The sequence below is a fragment of the Drosophila suzukii genome (genome assembly GCF_043229965.1).
Source record: "Drosophila suzukii chromosome 2 unlocalized genomic scaffold, CBGP_Dsuzu_IsoJpt1.0 scf_2c, whole genome shotgun sequence".
Taxonomy (NCBI): Eukaryota; Metazoa; Arthropoda; class Insecta; order Diptera; family Drosophilidae; genus Drosophila; species Drosophila suzukii.
The window spans coordinates 24,895,479-24,913,903 of record NW_027255896.1 but is presented as its reverse complement, the minus strand read 5'-3'; the positions used below and the strand labels follow the sequence as shown (position 1 = coordinate 24,913,903).

The 18,425-nt window shown below is 43.8% G+C and overlaps 1 protein-coding gene across 1 annotated transcript in view; it reads left to right on the top strand.

Annotated features, from left to right (window-relative positions):
- Window positions 1-18,425, top strand: part of LOC108007735 (scavenger receptor class B member 1) — a gene marked incomplete at its 3' end in the record, with an annotated part of 434,380 nt that overhangs the window by 76,784 nt on the left and 339,171 nt on the right.

Below are 18,425 nucleotides of genomic sequence, written 5' to 3'. Positions count from 1 at the left end.
AAACGCTGCCCCTCTATCTGATATTATGCGCTTAGGGTTTCCAAACACTGCCGCTTGACGGGTAAGTCGATCGATAACTCCTTCAGCGGTTGTATTTTTTGTCGGGTGGAGCCAGACAAACTTAGAGAACGCATCGATCACGACGAGAACGTAGTTGTAGTTCTTGCTGGTCTGCTCTATTGGTCCTACATGATCAACATGATATGTTTCCAACGGCTTGTTATCTTTGTTAATGGGTGTTAAGAAACCTTCCTTTTTGCCTGCCCTGCCTTCAGAAATAATACATTCGACGCAACTCTTGACCACTCTTATTACTTTTTTCGATAAGTTCGGTATGTAAAATGTCTTCTCGACAGTCTCTTGAGTTCTTTTTACTGAGAAATGTCCTTGCTTATGGGCCATACGAATGATTTCTTCCTCCATTAATGTCGGCACCACAATCAGTTCTTTGACAGGATCCTTGTACAATATGCCATGCTTAATAAAGAAGTCACCATATGTGCTGTTTTCGAGGGCGGCCATTACTGCCCGAACCCATTCATCCTGCGACTGTGCTTCCTGCAACTTGTGATGCAAAGTGTCTTCCAACATTAGACATGAAACACGACTTAAGGCGTCTACGTGACGCATTTTGCTGCCGCTTCGATGTTCGATGACATAGTCATAATCCTGGAGAAACAATGCCCACCGTGCCACTCTTAGAGGAACTTCTCCACGCTTTTTCATCGTTAAAGCAAATGCGTTGCAGTCGGTTATAATTTTCAACTTTATCCCAAGTAAATAGACACGCCATTTTTTTAAAGCTTCAACTATAGCCAACACTTCGAGCTCGTAAGAGTGGTATTTCTCTTCAGCTGGCTTCGTCTTTCGACTTAGGTATTGGATAGGGTGCAACTGTTGATCGTCCGGATCATTTTGCAGAAGAACACCCCCGTAACCGTGCATAGAAGCGTCAGTGTGTGTCTCTATAAACGTAACACCGGTGCAGATATGTCTTATGGTCTCTCCTTCGACAATGTACCCCAAAAAGTCTACCTTTCCCTTGAGAAACTGGCATTTGCTCCACTTAATTTTCAAGTTAAACTCCGAAGCTCGATTTAGGACACGCTCTAACTTTTGTATTCCTTCATTTACATTCTTAGAGGGAATAATGAGATCATCCATGTATGTTACGACTGTACCATCTTGCACCATATCTAGTAGAATCGCATAAATGTATCTTGAAAATACGGCTGGTGAGTTCGAAATTCCAAAAGGGACATATAAAAACTCGAATTGCCCTGCATGTGTCACGAAAGATGTATATTTTCTCGAATTTTGCTCAACTGGTACATGGAAAAATCCATTCGCTAAGTCAAGTGTTGTGAAGAGGCTGTTTCCTTGCAGATTTTCAATGACATCGTCTATAAGTGGCATCGGAAAATGATCCTTGGCAATCTTAGCGTTTAGTCGTCTATAATCGCAGCAAAGGCGCTTGCTGCCATCCTTTTTCGGTACCAAGACAACCGGCGAGGCATACTCAGACGAACTTGGTTGGACAATCTTCTCTTCTAACCATTTCTCTACCTGGTTGTCGATAATTGTCTTGTCTGCAGGTGAAATGCGCCGAGGGCGTTCATAGACTGGGTATTCGTCATTTAGCAATATCTTCATCTGAATGGGACTGTCCTTTTTCTTCTCTGGCTTGTAGTTGTTGATCAAATCTCTTACAGTTTTAGCAATTGGTCTCTCCAGGTGAGCGACGTCGATCTCGGGATCCTCACCTTCAGCAAAATGACACATCTGGGGGTATTCCTGGAATATGTGTAACTCAGACTGGACTGCTTTCTCTCCGGCAAAAGATTCCAGGATGGTGTGGTTCCCTTTTTGTTGAATTGTTACCGAATTCTCTGAGAATATCAAGTCCACCAGCTTCAGGACGCTATTCCCGATGACTGCTGAGTACTTAATATCATTTCTGCTGGTAACGTGAAAGTTTAAGTCCAAACAAGCGTTGTCTACCACAACTGTGGTTGCGAAACTGCCAAGCGTATTTAGCTCGCTGTTACAAATACCCAATAAACAGTGTTTTTCGTTTGTAAGCTCGATATTTCTTAGCTTCTCAACTACGTCATCACGGATAAGGCAAAGATCACAGCCTGTATCGATCAAAGCGGAATATCGAACGCCATTACAGGAAATTTCCTTAAATATACATTTGCCACTGCTACTGATATGGTTCGTCATGGAGTTGGCACTTTTTCCCTCCTTCTTTTCAGCGATCCTATTGCCTGGACAATTCGATGCCTTGTGGCCAAGCTGTTCGCATCTGTAGCATTTAATGGGCTGTTTACACTCCCTGGCAAAATGCGAAGGATCACCACACTTAAAACATTTTTTGGAATGCTGTTTGATCACATCAGGTTTCTTGTCTTCATTGGTATAATGAGATTTAGCCGTATTAAGCAATTGAGGGCGACTGCAGCGAATTTTCTCATATACCTTTATTTGCTCCTTCAGTTCCTGCAGAGTCCTGGCCTGGTATAAGTTGCTTTTGTTGGCTCTCGAGTCGGGTATCCCTTCGATGAAGTACTCTATAAGGCTGGGGTCGTCCAGATTGACAGGCTTTCCTATTTCCATGAGTGAATAGAGATACTCCTTGTAATCCTCATTTGGGCCTTTTCGCCGGTTTTTTAATGTTCGGTGGACTTCAATTGCCGATACCTCTGAGCCGAACTCAGCTTCTAAAGCTCGCTTGAGAGTTGACCAGTTGGAAATACCTGGCTGACTTCGAACAAATATTTTAGCTGCTCCCCTTAACAATTGCTTCGAATAGATAAACATTTGAAGACTATTCCATTGGACTGCTGCGGCATTATCTTCAAACTCTTGGATCCAGCTGTGAACAGACGGCTGGCTCGAACCATTAAACTGAGAAAGTGAGTCCTCAATGTCGCGCAGTGTAAATGAACTACGGCCTTCGTCTGATTTGGGTCTTGGGTTGTGCATTGAACTTGCATCCCCGTAGTCAGATTCCTCATCCGCGATGTCGTCAGCCGATAAGTTGTAGTGGTCGAGAAGTCTGTCCTGCAATGTTTGCTTTCCCACCTCTTGTAGCTAAATTAAGCTGTGATAATTGCTCTTTTAGCTCGTTTACGTTAAGCGACAAAATTTCTTCCCTCTGCATTCTGTACTCGTTGTTACTCTCTGCTTACATATAGTAGAAATTTTTCAATTATAACAAATTATTGTACTTAACTTAATGGTTAAATTTTGTGAAATATTATAGGTTATAGGTATAAAAATACAAAAAAAAAATGATCCAGATCGCTCACTGTCCTCTTCTGCGAACAGCGCAGTTCTGGTACTTGCTGGTAGTCTCAAGTCTTCCTTCTTTGGCACGACACACCCTGCGGCCAAGGTGACGCTGCTTTTCAGGCTTTTTCACCCAATTTTCGCTTTCCCAAAGCAAGATTTTGACGCCTCCTCGCTCACTTGCAGAACCTTTGCGCAGGTTGCGCACCTTACTTTACCTCTCAGGTGTATACGATCTGCCAGTGAACTGCTTTCCCTCCTTCTAGAACAATGTTGTCCGCACTCTGATTTTAATGAATCTGTGTGGCACGTCCGCTTTTCTGCCGTTTTTCCAAGTAAATCCCACTTCTGACACCAAATTTGTAGGATCGCCGGTGATGGTTCAAAGATAATCTCAACAATTAAGTTTAATGACTTTATTTAGTTGATAGACAATAAGATATTCCGTTTTACATCTTCTTCCTCGGAAAAACAGAAAGCAAAAGCGAGTACTCTATGCGACGATTCTTTTCGTGCGGTATCGAATATAATATTTTAACAGAGTTGCAAGCGATAATTTTACGTTAACAGATTTGAATATACCTTAATGTAAATAAAGTAAAATAAGTTTAGGCAGAGCTGTTGTAGACATGACCACTCCTTGTCTTCTTTTCCTTTCCCACATTTATACAACTTGCTTGTCTTTTTCACAGCACTTTGCAATAGTGTGCATCTCCCCCAGACGTGGTATTGATGTGCAACCGAACAAATGTAATGTATCAAGCAGCAACAATGTGTCGTTTTGGGGCGGAATTTTCCTTTAGCTTTTCTGTGAGCTGTTAGAATAGATTTTGTAATATTTTGAATATGTTTATGCCACATAACGAAAGAAAATAGGCTCTTAGATTTATTCAAACAGGATCCATGGACTTTGGACCTGGAGTGAAGAGTACCAGCGGGCCGTGCGCAAAAGGGAAATAACGGTTTCCGTTTGCCCTATAATCGGCCGCAGAGCGCTGGCGTTTGGTTCCGTCGATCACAAAGAGTAAATCCATTAAGATCAATCAGTTATTAAAGTCAAAGAACCAGTCAACCATCAACAAGCAAAAGTCAAATCGTCGGAAAAAGCACCGTGGAAAGCCTGCAAGGAGCAGGAACGTTTGTCGAGACGTTCGGGACATCATGAATCTCCGAATTGAGACACAAATAGAAAGAGTTTATACTCTTGTCCCGACCACACCCTGGCACATCGCCCGGCGGGTCCGTCAAAGTTGAGAGTCCTGCGACGGGGAACCGTGAGTTCGGGGGAAAGTTGTCTAAGCCCAGTGTGACTTGCCCGATTGAGCGAGGTGGTGCGAAGGACGAGTGGTCGATGGGTTTGTAAGGGGCATGGTCCTGGAGAGCCCTACCGGCGGTGTCCCAGAGCAGAAACTGACCGAAACCTCGAGTGGCAGAGAACCACACTACCAGCGAGGAAGGACGAGCAGTCGACCGGTTGAAGCATTCAAGAGGCGCTGTTCTGGATAAGCCCAACGTCCTAGCAAGTCCTGGAACGGAGATCGTCAAAGAGCTCACTGGCCTACAGGGCAGTCACGTCATATAAATTTGGTGGGAGGAAGACACAATCTACTGAGCTAGCCTTACGAATCCCCCAGCGAGCAGACCAACAAAATGAATTCGTTACGTCTGGTGCTCAAGGTGATTTCTTAACAGTGAAAGGAACAAAAGCTGAACTGTAAAGAAAGGGATTCACCGCCTCAGGAGGGCTGACTTCGCCCATGTCGCACAGAGGCTTAATATTGCGCTGGATGGCAGATTAAACTACATTAGGAAGGCATTGTCGGAATTCTATTCAGAGACAGAGAACGACCCACAATTTGTCGATTTCTTTGCCGAGCTGGAACTAGCATTCCACGACCGAGCCGGCATGAGCATCACTTTAACAAACGCCGAAGGTGACAACATAGTGCCAAGTTTAAGCTTCGACAACCGGCAAAAGGAGGCCCATATGAAAAAGGTAAGCCAGGATAGAAAAACAGCAGCGATTCCGGAATTGCATTAGGGATGGGGTTTGAAGTAGTTCATTGCCAACAATAAGCAATGGAGGTCCTGGGCGGAGTTCATAGAGAACTTTCACACCTATTTTCTGCTGAGATACTTTTTACAAGGCTGGCGGATCAAGTCAGGCAAGGGAAGCAGGGCAACAGCGAGTCGTTGAAGGACTACATTATCGACTTGCAGACGATGGTGAGGCCACTATGGTATTCTCCGAGAGAGACCTTAACAAATTATTCAGCATCTTCCTAATAGCGTACAAGATGTCGGACTTGGATACACCGATGATCTTAACCGACGAGATCGAGGAACTTGAAAAAGAGTGGGAATAAGAAGATTTGACGAACCCGCAACCAGAACAACGAGGAAATGACCAATGGTCACCACCGCACCAAGGTCATCGGCAGCAGGCAACCAACGCACCGCGTGGAGTACAGTATAACCCACCCCAAAACCTACAGAGGCATCCAAACAATACCTTGTGGAGGCCGCAAAGCATAACGCAGCGGCCACAAGAGACCAACCATATCACATACCCTCAGGAGCACTCACGCAAATGTGGCGGAAGCGGACACTGGGCTCCAGAATGTCGGAATGAACGTTTGCTATTCTGCTGGGTACGGCGAGAGGCGGTCGCACGGGCCTCTCCAAGCTAACTGACAAACTGATCGAAGAGGAGCAGCAGTTGTCCGCAGCGGTGATGATTAGTGTGAACACTTGCAAAGCCACAATCGGGGCAACGGCAGCGAAAAACTGGCGGACAATCTTGCTGCTCCAGAAAAAGTTATAAGGACGAGACGGACAGTTACGTTGGCAGTCGGAACATGCGGCAAAAAAAAAAGGACAGCTCGAGGTAGAGCTCAAATTCGGCAACAAACAACTGACCATGAGCCTCTTGATACTACCAGGGGTAGTGGATTCGTTGGTGTTGGGATGGAACTCCCTTATAATGTCGGAACAAAAATAATATGTGCTGGTCATGAAATAATAATACCAGCCAACAACCGACACAACGGAATACTCGAGGAGAATCTATTGGTAGCAGTCGTTCAACAGACAATCGACGAGAACTATACAACAAAATTCCTAGAGACAGAGCTAGCAGATTTCAACTTCCAAAAGTCCAAGGGGAGATCAATGCAATGGTTGACGAAATGGGGTTCATAGAGCATTCAAAGAGCCCATACAGCTCCCCCATCGTAATGGTGAAAAAGAAGACAGGCAAGTGGAGACAGTATGTCGACTTCAGATAGATCAACGCGAAGTCTTTAAAGGATGCCTACTTAATGCCCCGCATAAACTATATCCTAGGCCAACTAAGGGAAGCGCGGTACACCAGCACCTTAGACCTGAAGGATGGATACTTTCAGATTCCACCGGAAGAAAGCAGCAGGCAATACAAGGCTTTCACTGTGGCAGACAAAAGTCCGGCTGAGGCTTAGTTCGGAAAAATGCAATTTTTTTAGAAGGAAAGTTACCACCATCTCTCTACTGGTACCATCCTCGCAAAACTTCAACAATACCTGGGGGTAGCGTCGTGGTACCGCCGATTTGTGCCAGATTTTTCAAGAATTGTCAAACCCTTAAATGACTTGCGACGCATAAACAACGGAGCACCATTTGAGGAAGTGAAGGCAAATCGCGTGGCAGACCCGGTACAAGCATGTCCGGACTGCAGCAGAACGTTGCATACTGACCCAGGTCACCGAAAGAAGCGACAAAGTAATCTCCTACTCAAGCCTAACGCTAAATGGCGCTGAGAAAAACTATTCAACAACGCAGAAAAAGTGCTTGGCAATTGTCTGGGCGATCCGAAAGCTCAATCCGTTTCTGGAAGGTTACCACTTTAAAGTAGTAACCGACCATAGGACTCTGAAGTGGCTCGACAGCATCAAAAGCCCTTCCATTAGGATCGCCAGATGGGCCCTGGAGTTACAACAGTACGACTTCGTGATAGCTTACAGAAAGGGTCAGCTAAACGTGATGGCGGACGCACTGTAAAGAGACAAAAGGGGACAACGGCGCCAATGGCTTCTGGAGGTTGCAGCTGGATCACGGACATGTGCGAAAAGATAAGGACCCTACTAGTGCCAATGCGCAGAGCGACAGCCTAGTCGCTTAAAAAAGCGTTTAGGGAGCGAATAATCGCAAAGTATAGGGTCCCAAAGGTGGTCATAACGAACAACGGAGTGCAGTTTGCGAGCCGCATTTTCAAAAGTTTTCTGGCTGTAATGGGTACCGTACAGCAATTAACCGCACCCTACACACCACAAGAGCATCCGACAGAGCGAGTAAACGCCAGCAAACTCAGGCGGATCTTTGTGATCGTACGACGAAATATGGAAAAGGCATCTAAGGATAAAGCAAGACATTAGAATCTCGGATGGAAATTGCGACCTGCATCTTTCCCGCCACAGGACATATGCACACTTGAGGCGCCTCGGCGAAATTCTTACATATATTTAATTGAAAAAATTTGAGAAGACTGTTGAGATATATAACAATAAAACCTGAAAGCTTCGTTTCAATCTAACATTTCCTTCTTTCCCAAAAAATTCGCCGAACAAATCGATTTTTTGATGCTTCTAAAGCACGCTCCCCCCCTAAGCAACAACAAACACAAAGTACAAGCGAGCAGCCTGCGGACACATCGGGAGATTAACAACAAGTGCGCAAGGCAACAGGACTTAGCGTCGGGCATCTGCCAGAGTCATCCGTGATTACGCCACGTAGAAAGGAGTATGTGACCACACACCGTAGCATCCGGAGATTCTATACGGAATGCGCTGAAAGAGCTCGTCTACTTGTTACCCGAGGAAAGGGGGTCTGCGGTGCAGATTCAGATCTACACCGTATCCAGCTGTTCAATTAATATAGAAACGCATCGCACCAACAATTAACTGGAGGAAAACCCTGGAATGACAGCGAAGTAAATGCCGGTCCAACCAAAATTGCAAAATCACCACAGGGAGATAAGCCTTGCTGCAATCGAAGGCGAAAACAAAGGACAAACGGTCCTTTAGCTTAAAGACAAATAACGGCAAAGGGAGAGTTTAAATATCTAGAGGCAGACAAATGAGGAAAGAATGCAAATTTGATCGAAAACCAGCGTTGTGGAACTCAAGATAGAGATGTGAGCGTCGAGGGAGAATCGAGGGAGCATCGAGGGAGCATCGAGGGATTCATCGGGATTCATCGAGAGCATCGCAAGGACTCGAAGTCTACAGGATACACGAGGAATAAAGACAGAGAGAAGGAACGAGTTTTTTGTTTCTGAAGAAAGGGGGCAGCACCAATTATATGTGGTGGCCTGCCGGTTACCAGATACGCGTAGTAACAGAAAGGCGATTATCACGAGGAGTCAATCCATCAAGATCAGTCAGTTATCAAATTCAAAGAACCAGTCAACCAGCTGCAAGTGAGCAACTACATATCAAGTCGTCGGAAGCAGCGCCGAGAGAAGCCTACAAGATCGCTACGTCGAGACGTTCAGGATGACTAAGGTCCTGTGGGGCATCACACGGCTAAGTCCAGGCGATTTTTTTCTACTCTTGTCATGACCATACCCTGGCACATCCGGGCGATGGATGTCTGGGTCCGTCAGAGTTGAGCAGCAGAGTCCTGCGACGAGGAACCGTGATCTTGTGGGGAACATTGTTTAAGCCCAGTGTGACTTGCCCAATTAAGCACGTGCTGGCGCGAGGAACGAGCGCTCGATCGATTCATGGTTTCAAGAGGTGTTGTCCGGGAGAGCCCAGCGGTTACCGGCGAGGTCCCAGAACAGCAACTGACCGAAACCTCGTGTGCCAGAGAACCAAACTACGAGCCAGGAAATGCGAGCAGTCGACCGGTTGAGGCATTCAAGAGGCGTTGTCCTGGAGAGGCCCAACGGTTCACCAAGTTCCGGAACGGCGATCTATTACCTCAAGAGCCAGAGATCACATCCAGCCTCGCAGCAAGCACGATAAGAAGCAGAGCAGGGGACATCGGCAGCGACATCAGTGGACATAACCGGCAGCCACGTCGAGACCGCCGCGGAGAACTCATTGAGTATCGCAGGAACGTCACGGACGACAAGCAATGAGGTGAGGCCAGGGTGAACGTTCGACTGCACTACGGTTAGGGCGAAGTGGAATGCTAGGTAGCTTCATGGCGATAGCCTTGACTGCCAGTGCGAACTGATCGAAACCCTAGTGGGACCGTCCTGCACAGATCAAGGCACAGGCAGTCGTTGTTTCGAAAGGCGTTGTCCGTTTTCATCCTAGTCTGAAGTCAAAGCGTGGCGGCACCGAGACCAACCGAGAAACTAACCCGCTTTAATAAGTTAATCCAGAAAAAATCAACGTTAAACCATTGAATTCTGTACTTTCTCGCTGATCTACGGGGCAGTCACAACAAATAAATTAAATAAAACGAACACAAAATCTACTGCGCTAGGCACACGAATCTAGCGGGGAGACCACCAATATCTGTTCATTACAAAATCAGTTCTGGTAACAGAGAAAGACCAATCGACATAGCGTCGTTTGTGACCGGTTGTGTTTATCTCGTGCTCTGTGATTTGTTAAATTTTATTATTAACATCCGTGTCATCTCTGCCTTAGGTCATGCAGACCAAATAATAGTAATGGGTGACCTTAACCTCGTACACATTTCTTGGATTCCCTGTGATGACTCTAATCTTTTGCTACCTAACATTTGTCATGATTTTACTGATGGGATAACAGACAAGTCCCTCGCTCAAATCAGCTCTGTTAAAAATAATCGGAATAGACCTCATGTTCGTTAGTGATGCTGCTGTTGCAAAAGTTTCCGGAGTCAACGCTATTTTCCTTCTTGAAGATCCTTATTACCCAACTTTATCTATATCTGTACAGTTGTCTTGTATTTCAACAAAGCTTAGCTTAACCGCCGAGCTTGTCCTTTAAATTGGTAAAAAAAACTGAATTAGCACCTAAGCAAGTGCATTTGTTATTGTGATTTTCTCTACTCTCTTAAGCCTCCGATTCGATTGCTTTTGTATTGTTTCTCATAGCTCTCTGTAATCCCTCGCCAGTTTCGATTCGTTTAAAACTGTTGTTGGGCATATTTTTGTTAGTGTTTCGCAGTCTATAAAATTATTCTGTTGCGCTATCACGTTTTGCAGCTAGTTTTTTTACTTTTGTGTTCTTGATCCTAGTGTCAAATTGATCAAGGTATTTAAAATTTTTTGAATGTTGTTTTAATAATAATCTCCCTTAAACTTTAAATTTATATACTATAAATGAAAGAACGCAATAGTCGAATGCCACGACTATCAGAGTATCGGGTAACTCAGCTAAGGGGAGCAGATGGGAGACGGAGATATACAAGCAGCAAAACGAGATTTTATGGCACCACCTACTTGCGATTTCCATATATGTTTATGTGAGCGTCAGACAAATTTAAGCGTTATGGGCGTTTGTGTGCATCAGAGCGGGCGTGGCAACCTTTTTTTTAGATCAATCGATAAGTATTGACGAGACCAGAATTCAGTCTCGTCAAAACCTATCGAATGATCTAAAAAAAAGTAACATTTTTTTTGTGCGGCTTGTGAGCCGCAGCGTTCATGCTAACGATTTTTTGAAGTTTGTGGGTGGTTGTGAGCGTCAGAGTGGGCGCAGCATGCTCGCGTAACAAACTCGCGCTGCGTACGAAAATAAAAAATTTTAATGTAAAATCTTAACTCTCTAGCTCTTATAGTTTCCCAGATCACAGCGTTCACACCGACAGACTGACTTGACTAGATCAACTCGGATAGCGATGCTGATCAAAAATATATATACTTTAGGGGGTCGGAGTTGCTTCTTTCTACCTGGTACCGTTTTATTCTACAAGCAACGGGTATAATAAGCGCTCTTTGGTGCTCTAGGAAAGGTTGTCAGTATAGATCGTCACCTAATTATTTTTTCATTTTCTACAATATTTGCTCTTCAATATTGTCATACATCATAAATGTACTAGAATTGTTGACATAGTCAAGGATTACAATGATTTGCGCGTTGGATTTTCGTGGACTTGCGTCTCTTACGTGTAAATAGACTGTAATTTAGATGGCTACGTGGCGCTGACCAATCATCGCTTTACGAAACTTTTTGATAAGCTTATGAAAATTGTTGCTAAATCCAAAGAGATCAAGGTCGACCTTGATAGATAAGAGGTCAGTTGGGTCCCCTAGTCGCAAGAAGACCTGCCCTTTTAAATCTGTGGGAGTAAAGGCATCAGTCCCGAATTTAATTTCCAACATTTTTAACCGATCATACATCATAAATGTACTGGAATTGTTGACAAAGTTAAGGATTACAATTACTTGCATATTGGATTTTCATGGGCTTGCGTCTCCTGCGTGTAAATTGACTGAATTTTGGATGGCTACGAGGAGCTGACCAAAGATCGCTTTGCGAAACTTTTTGAAGCTTATGAAAATTGTTGCTAAGTCCAAAGAGTTCAAGGTCGGTCTGATAGATAAAAAGCCAGTTGGGTCTCCTAGTCGCAAGAAGACCTGCCCTATTAAATCTGTGGGAGTAAAGCCATCAGTCCCGAATTTAATTTTCAACATTTTTACCCGATCTGTAACGGCTGGGGCTCTAATACTTCGGTTCGGGCAGTAACCATAGGTACCAAAAGCTCGGTAGTAGTCCCTGGTTCTGAAAGTCAGCCTGAGGGCTTAGACATTACGGAGCCTACTGTGCATTATGGTGAAGTAAGCTTTGGAGGAGTCACTGACCCCGATACTCAGACGAACGATGTTCAGAATGCTGGTGGGGGAAGAAAGAGGCTCTTGGTTCTTCCATATAGGAAGAAATTGTATGTGTTTCGATTAACTCTTGAAACCACGTCTGCGGATTTCTTGTAACTTATACAAGAAGAATTCGCAACGCACAACATCACGGTGGAAGGATACCTGAAATATTTAATGTACTTGATTCTTAACACTTTTGGCTTAATAATGAATTGCTTATTAAAAAATTTGTCTCCGAGAGACGGATAACTAATAATAGGCATTCCACGGTAGTACCTGCGTCAGAAAACTGAACAGACTATCTATGGCCTCTAAAAATGTAGCGAGACTTAAGCTACCTAAGCCATATGCTGACTCCTCTGCTTTTAATGAAGATATCCTGGCCTTTACTGAGACTTGGCTGAAAACGGAGGTATCAGACTCAGATGATCTGCCCAACAAATTATAAAACCGATCGCGCTCCCGGCAGGTGGTGGGTTGCTGATTGCCGTTACCTTTAGTCTAACGTCGGAGAGTATATACTCTCATATCGCTAACGACATTGAATTTTTGGTGTAAAAGTTTCTTTCAAATTCATATTCTTATCTATATTTGTAACCTGTCTGCAATAAAATCTGTTCTATCTCATCTTTCTAAAAGGGATCTCTTGATTTTTTTAGGTGATTTCAATTTCCCTAATATTTTTTGGTCCCCTCCAACTGACTCACTTGTCTCTACACCACTATCTATTCATGACATTGTTGATAGTCTATTAGACTTATCATTACGGCAAGTAGGCTTTTAAACTTATCACTACTGCAAGTAAGCTTTATACGTAATTCACTAGACAGACTTTAAGATCTGGTATTCGTTTTAGTTCCGTCTGAAGCCACGTTATCTAGAACTCACGCCCTTGTTCTCCCAGAAGACCGATATCACTCACATTGGAATTAACAATTTTCCTCCACTGGGTTGATACCCTCTCTCCTTTACTTTCTCCAACTTAAAGTATGAGCTTTCGTGAATGTGACTATTATAACCTAAACTCAATGATTTCACAATTAAATTGGACACATTTTTACAATTGCATGGATATTGAAAAGGCCACTAATGAATGCGTTCCTGATATACTTTTTCCAAGGCGAAGCAGTCCGTCTAAACACTTATAAGAAGTACAAAAAGGCGGGTAAGCTATCCGATTCCTTTCGATCTCCCTTAAGTGATTTATCATTTACAACGCCAACCTATTCTCCTGGGCTAGATGGATTCCCTGGGTGTGGCCTTTAGTTTTGTGCCTCAACCATTATTAAGCCCATTCTTTATTTTTTTAATTTGTCTATTTCATCATCTGTTTTTCCAACTATCTCGAAAGACTATTTTAATATTCCACTTCACAAAAAGAGTGCGAAGGCGAATGTCTTTTAAAATGGTCTGAAAAATAAAGTCTTTGACCGAAATGCTTCTTCTCATTTGCAAAATAAGCTGAAACAATACATTGCAAGTAAAATTGCTAACTCTGGTTGTTTGCTCAGGAAGCAGGAGTAAATATGCAACTTCGCGAATCCACTGGTTTTATTTAAAACATTGCTTAGCCGCTATCTATGTAATTGTGCGTTTATTTCAAGAGCTTTTCTATTCAACAATGTTACCAACTCGCTCGTTGGCGATCTTCCCTATTACATTGGTATCTAGAGTTAGTATTTTATGGTAATCTAGTATTATTTTTTAATCTAGTATTTTGTTGTATGATCGTTGCTTGCCGACTTGTAGGGGGTAATTTATTAGCGATTATCAGCTGTGCTACGCCCCTGCTCGCAGCTTTCGATAGTCGGCATCGCAACGACCATAGAAAACAAAACAAACAGTGAGATGACCAAACATCGCCCGCGTTGAAGCGCTGTAGGCCTTCAATTAATGGGAAGAGGTGCCAGATGATGTACTGAGCGTTTGTATACGCCTTGCTTGGTTTTTACTAGAGCAACGCGCACCTTGCCATCCGATCCGTGCGTTACTTCGGTGACTCTGCCGAGCAGCCACTTCTGGGGCGGTAAATTGTCCTCTTTGATGACGACGATGGTTCCTGGTAGAAGGTTGGCCGATTCCTTTGTCCACTTAACTCTTTGCTGCAGCCCCGCTATATAGTCACGGGACCAGTCTCGCCAAAACCGTCGCTTGATGGCTGATATAAGCTGCCAGCGTTGTAGATGAGTGAGGTCGTCGTCCGGATGAGGAGGTGCCGATCCTGGGGGTAGAGCAGCGAGCGTGGTGCCTACCAGAAAGTGGGCTGGAGTAATAGCCTCTCCGTCGTTAGGGTTGCTGCTGTCAGCTACTAACGGACGCGAGTTAAGCACTGCTTCCACTTCAACCAGGATCGTCTGGACTTCGTCCTCCTTCAGCAAGGCGTTTCCGACGGCCCTCAAAAAGAGGTGTTTGGCGGACTTGACGGCGGCCTCCCATAGGCCCCCGAAATGAGGCGACCGGGGCGGAATGAAGACGAACTCAACCTGGTGATGGTCGCCGTACATTCCCAGTGTGCTGCGGACATCGGAGGCCATCTCCTGAAGCAGCCGTGAGGAACAAACAAAGTTGGTTGCATTGTCGCAGTACAGTCGATCGAGCGGGCCGCGCCGTCCAACAAATCTGCTGAGACAGAGGATAAATGAGTTAGAAGTGAGATCCTTCAATAGTTCTAGGTGAACCGCTTTCCTTGAAAAACATATGAATACTGCGACATACATTTTTAAAGCTGCCTTGCCACGCACTCCTAGCGACACTCGGATTGGACCGAAGAGATCGACTCCGCTTATTCTAAAGGGTCGACTGATTCTGACACGGTCAAGAGGCAGGTTTCCCATTATTTGCGACATTAACCGTGGCTTATACCGGAAACAGTGCGTGCATCGGCGCACAACAGCACTGCACTCGCGTCGTGCATTGATCAACCAAATTGTCTGCTGAAGCAGGCCGACTAGGGCTCGTGGTCCTGCATGGCAATTAGCAAAGTGCAGGTGCTCGATGTACAATTTGACAAAACGATTTCCTTTAGGCATTAATATTGGGAATTTGGCACTGGGTTCTAGATCCGCGTGCGCTAGTCGACCGCCCACCCGCACCAATGTTAAAGTACGGGTTCCGAAAGTTTCGTTGCTGATAAATGGGCTAAGTTTTTGGTAAGAACTGGGTAATGGCAAATTTTTCTTTAATTTATTGAATTCGTCTGCAAACGATTCACGCTGAACAGCGTGCGCGATATAAGAGAACGAAAAACTAAGCTCGGTGGCTGATAGGACGTGGTCGTTCCACAATTTCCAGGCCCTGCCGTAAACAAAACGAAAGATAAATGTTGTAATTCTCACAACCTTCACATAGGAAGAAGAATTTTCAACTACTTGTAGCAGCGGATGATTTGAGACAACAACGAAGGGCCTTCAAACCATAGCGTCGTATCGAGATCTTTGACCGTAGTCCCTCGAGAGGGTAGGTCCGCTGGATTGAAGTTAGTCGGGACGTGTCGCCAGACTGCAGTTGGAGCCAGTTCGTGAATAGCCGAAACCCTATTTGCGACGAATGTTTTAAGTTTTGACAGATGAGTGCACAACCAAAAGAGAACAACTTCAGAATCCGACCACATAGTAAGCGTGTGTAGTGGGCGTGGCAAATTTTTTTTTGGACCAATCGATACGTATTGACGAGACCAATACATTTCAGTTAAATTTTTTTATCTAGCATGAAAATTGTGGGCGTCACAGTTTTTCACGGTTTGTGGGCGTTAAAGTGGGCGTGGTAAACTTTTTTTTGGGTCAATCGATAGGTATTGATGAGAGCAATACATTTCAGTTAAAATTTTCTATCTAGCATCAAAACTGTAGGAGCCACAGTTTTGGGCGGTTTGTGGGCGTTAGAGTGGGCGTGGCACTGTACTGAAACAAACTTGCGCTGCGCAGGAATCTCAGAAATCTGCGTGCCTAATCCCAGTATTGTAACTGTCATAGTTTCCGAGATCTCAGCGTTCATACGGACAGACGGACAGACGGACATGGCTAGATCGATTCGGCTAGTGATCCTGATCAAGAATATATATACTTTATGGGGCCGGAAACGCTTCCTTCTGCCTGTTACATACTTTCCGACGAATCTAGTATACCCTTTTACTCTACGAGTAACGGGTATAACAAACAGTGAGATGACCAAACACTGGTATTTTTCTAATATTTCCTTAGCTCAACTGAGTACCGCGCTGAAAAACAGACGTTAGCCGCGTGTTTGCCTCTCGCTCACTCATATGGTTAGCTCTCTGTTTCCATCGATGTGAGTACTAGGCTTAATAATTTTAACATCCTAAACCATCTCATTTGTTCCTTAACTGCTGTCCCTGTATTGAGAACTAAGATCTTAACTCAATTGCTTCAGCCTTAGTTTCTGCTATTTTTCTCTCTGTTGTGTCACGTTTCTATTTCTTCCATGTACCTTCCTCGCGTATTTTCGCCCGATATGATAGATGGGCTAAACTTTTGGGAGACTGAAGGGCAGCATAATTATGCTAATGCGTTCTTCAAGGAATTATTTCGCGTTGACTGGAAATAATTTCAAATAATTACAGAGCTATTGGCAGATTATTCGGCATATCAAAAACAATGGTATGCAAAATTGTAAACCAATCGAAGTCATTTCAGTTATGGCTCCCGAGTACTTGTCCTCAATCTTTTTCACCAAAGAAAAGATTCAAGAATGTGTGAAAGGATTTGAGAAATTAGGATTCCCACAATGTCTTGGAGAAATTGCTAAACTCCAATTCATGCTCTTCCCCCAGAAATACAACAGGAATTGGGTGGCATCCTCTGACTAAGTCATTTTTTTATTTGCTGCGAAGAGAATCAATCAATTAAAATTAGTAAATAAATAAAAAACAACACAATTGCCTGCTCCGAATTCCATTTTTTCCGCTTTTGTCAGGTGTTTCGGGGATACCTGGTGAAAAGTGCTGGGTAATGGTGGTGGAAAGTACGACAAAATCGCATATGCAGCCCTGTAACGCGAAATTTTTATTTCTTCCCTTTCCTACAAGTTTGTATGCGATTTGAAGCGCGTGCATAATGAAAAACGTGCATCAACGTTCAACAATAATAAAGAATTTGGGTTTCAGCTGATTGATGTGGCGATTGATATATACATTTGTGTTGCGAATGATAACGAGAATTTATCCAATTGTACTGTCGATAATGCCTTCGATCCAATTTTCTCCCCTTGAATAGTTACAAAAGTAGACCATTTGAATGGGACGTAGTTGGTAATAGGTAATTGGTTTGGCTTCGAAAGGCTTCTCGAAAAGTTGACTTAATTGAATTGATATGGGCTGGAATAACTGGGAATTCAGAGTGCACCTGTATTAAATTACTGCTACGGCTGGTATACCGTTGTTAAGGCTCTTGACTGAGAATTTGAACGCCTAAACGAATCGCTCTGCTAATCCGTTGGACACAGGATAAAACGCTGCTGTGGTACTCTTTAGTTGGAGCAGGATTGTTGCTCTTGCAGAAGCTACATGAGTAAACCGAATTTGTAATGTCTTTGTCGATTGTAGGCACCAAACATATTGTCTAGCTAACTGCCTTTTTCGAAGAACGCCCAATGTCAATATGCCCTTGAAGAGTTATAGAAATTCCTAATTCCGTATTTCGTCGATTTTTTTATGTAAGCTGGTGTTATTATTCCTTTTCCCTAGAAAAAAAAAGTAAATGGCGAAATTCCTTAAGCTTTATAAACATGTTTCGGCGTTTTAGAATCACAGACTATTTTTTAAAATTTGGGGTGCATTTTTTATGAATGTAGTTCTGCTTGCTGATCGCCAAACTGCCGTCAGAAACCGTCGAATTTTAAAGCTATAAATGTGTAGGATATCGGAAATATGATCCACGAGCTTAACTGCTGGAACGATTACTTGTCAGCGTTCGTTCAAGTTAGCCTTGGATCGTATCAACCTTTTTAGCTAGAGAACCGCCTATCTCGTTGATCAATTTCGGAGGGGGAGTCATGCTAAAGGTGCTGGTTGCCTTGTGGCTTAGATTTTTTATGCGAAGATCCTTAAGAGGGTCAAACTTGTTGGGTGTGGAGGACTTGCCATTGGTTCAGCGTTTGTCGTTTGTCCTGAAAATTAGTTTACTTGCAACGCCTCAACATGGACTTGAAGGTATAGAATCATGCCCAACCGTTGCGATTTCTGTGGCGCGCTCGGTTTATTTTATTATTATTATTTTGTTATTATTATTTTATTATTTTGCATGTTTTACATATGTCTGGCTATAATAAACAAAATCCATTAATACGAACTTAACGCTATTAAAACTTGTAACTCATTTCC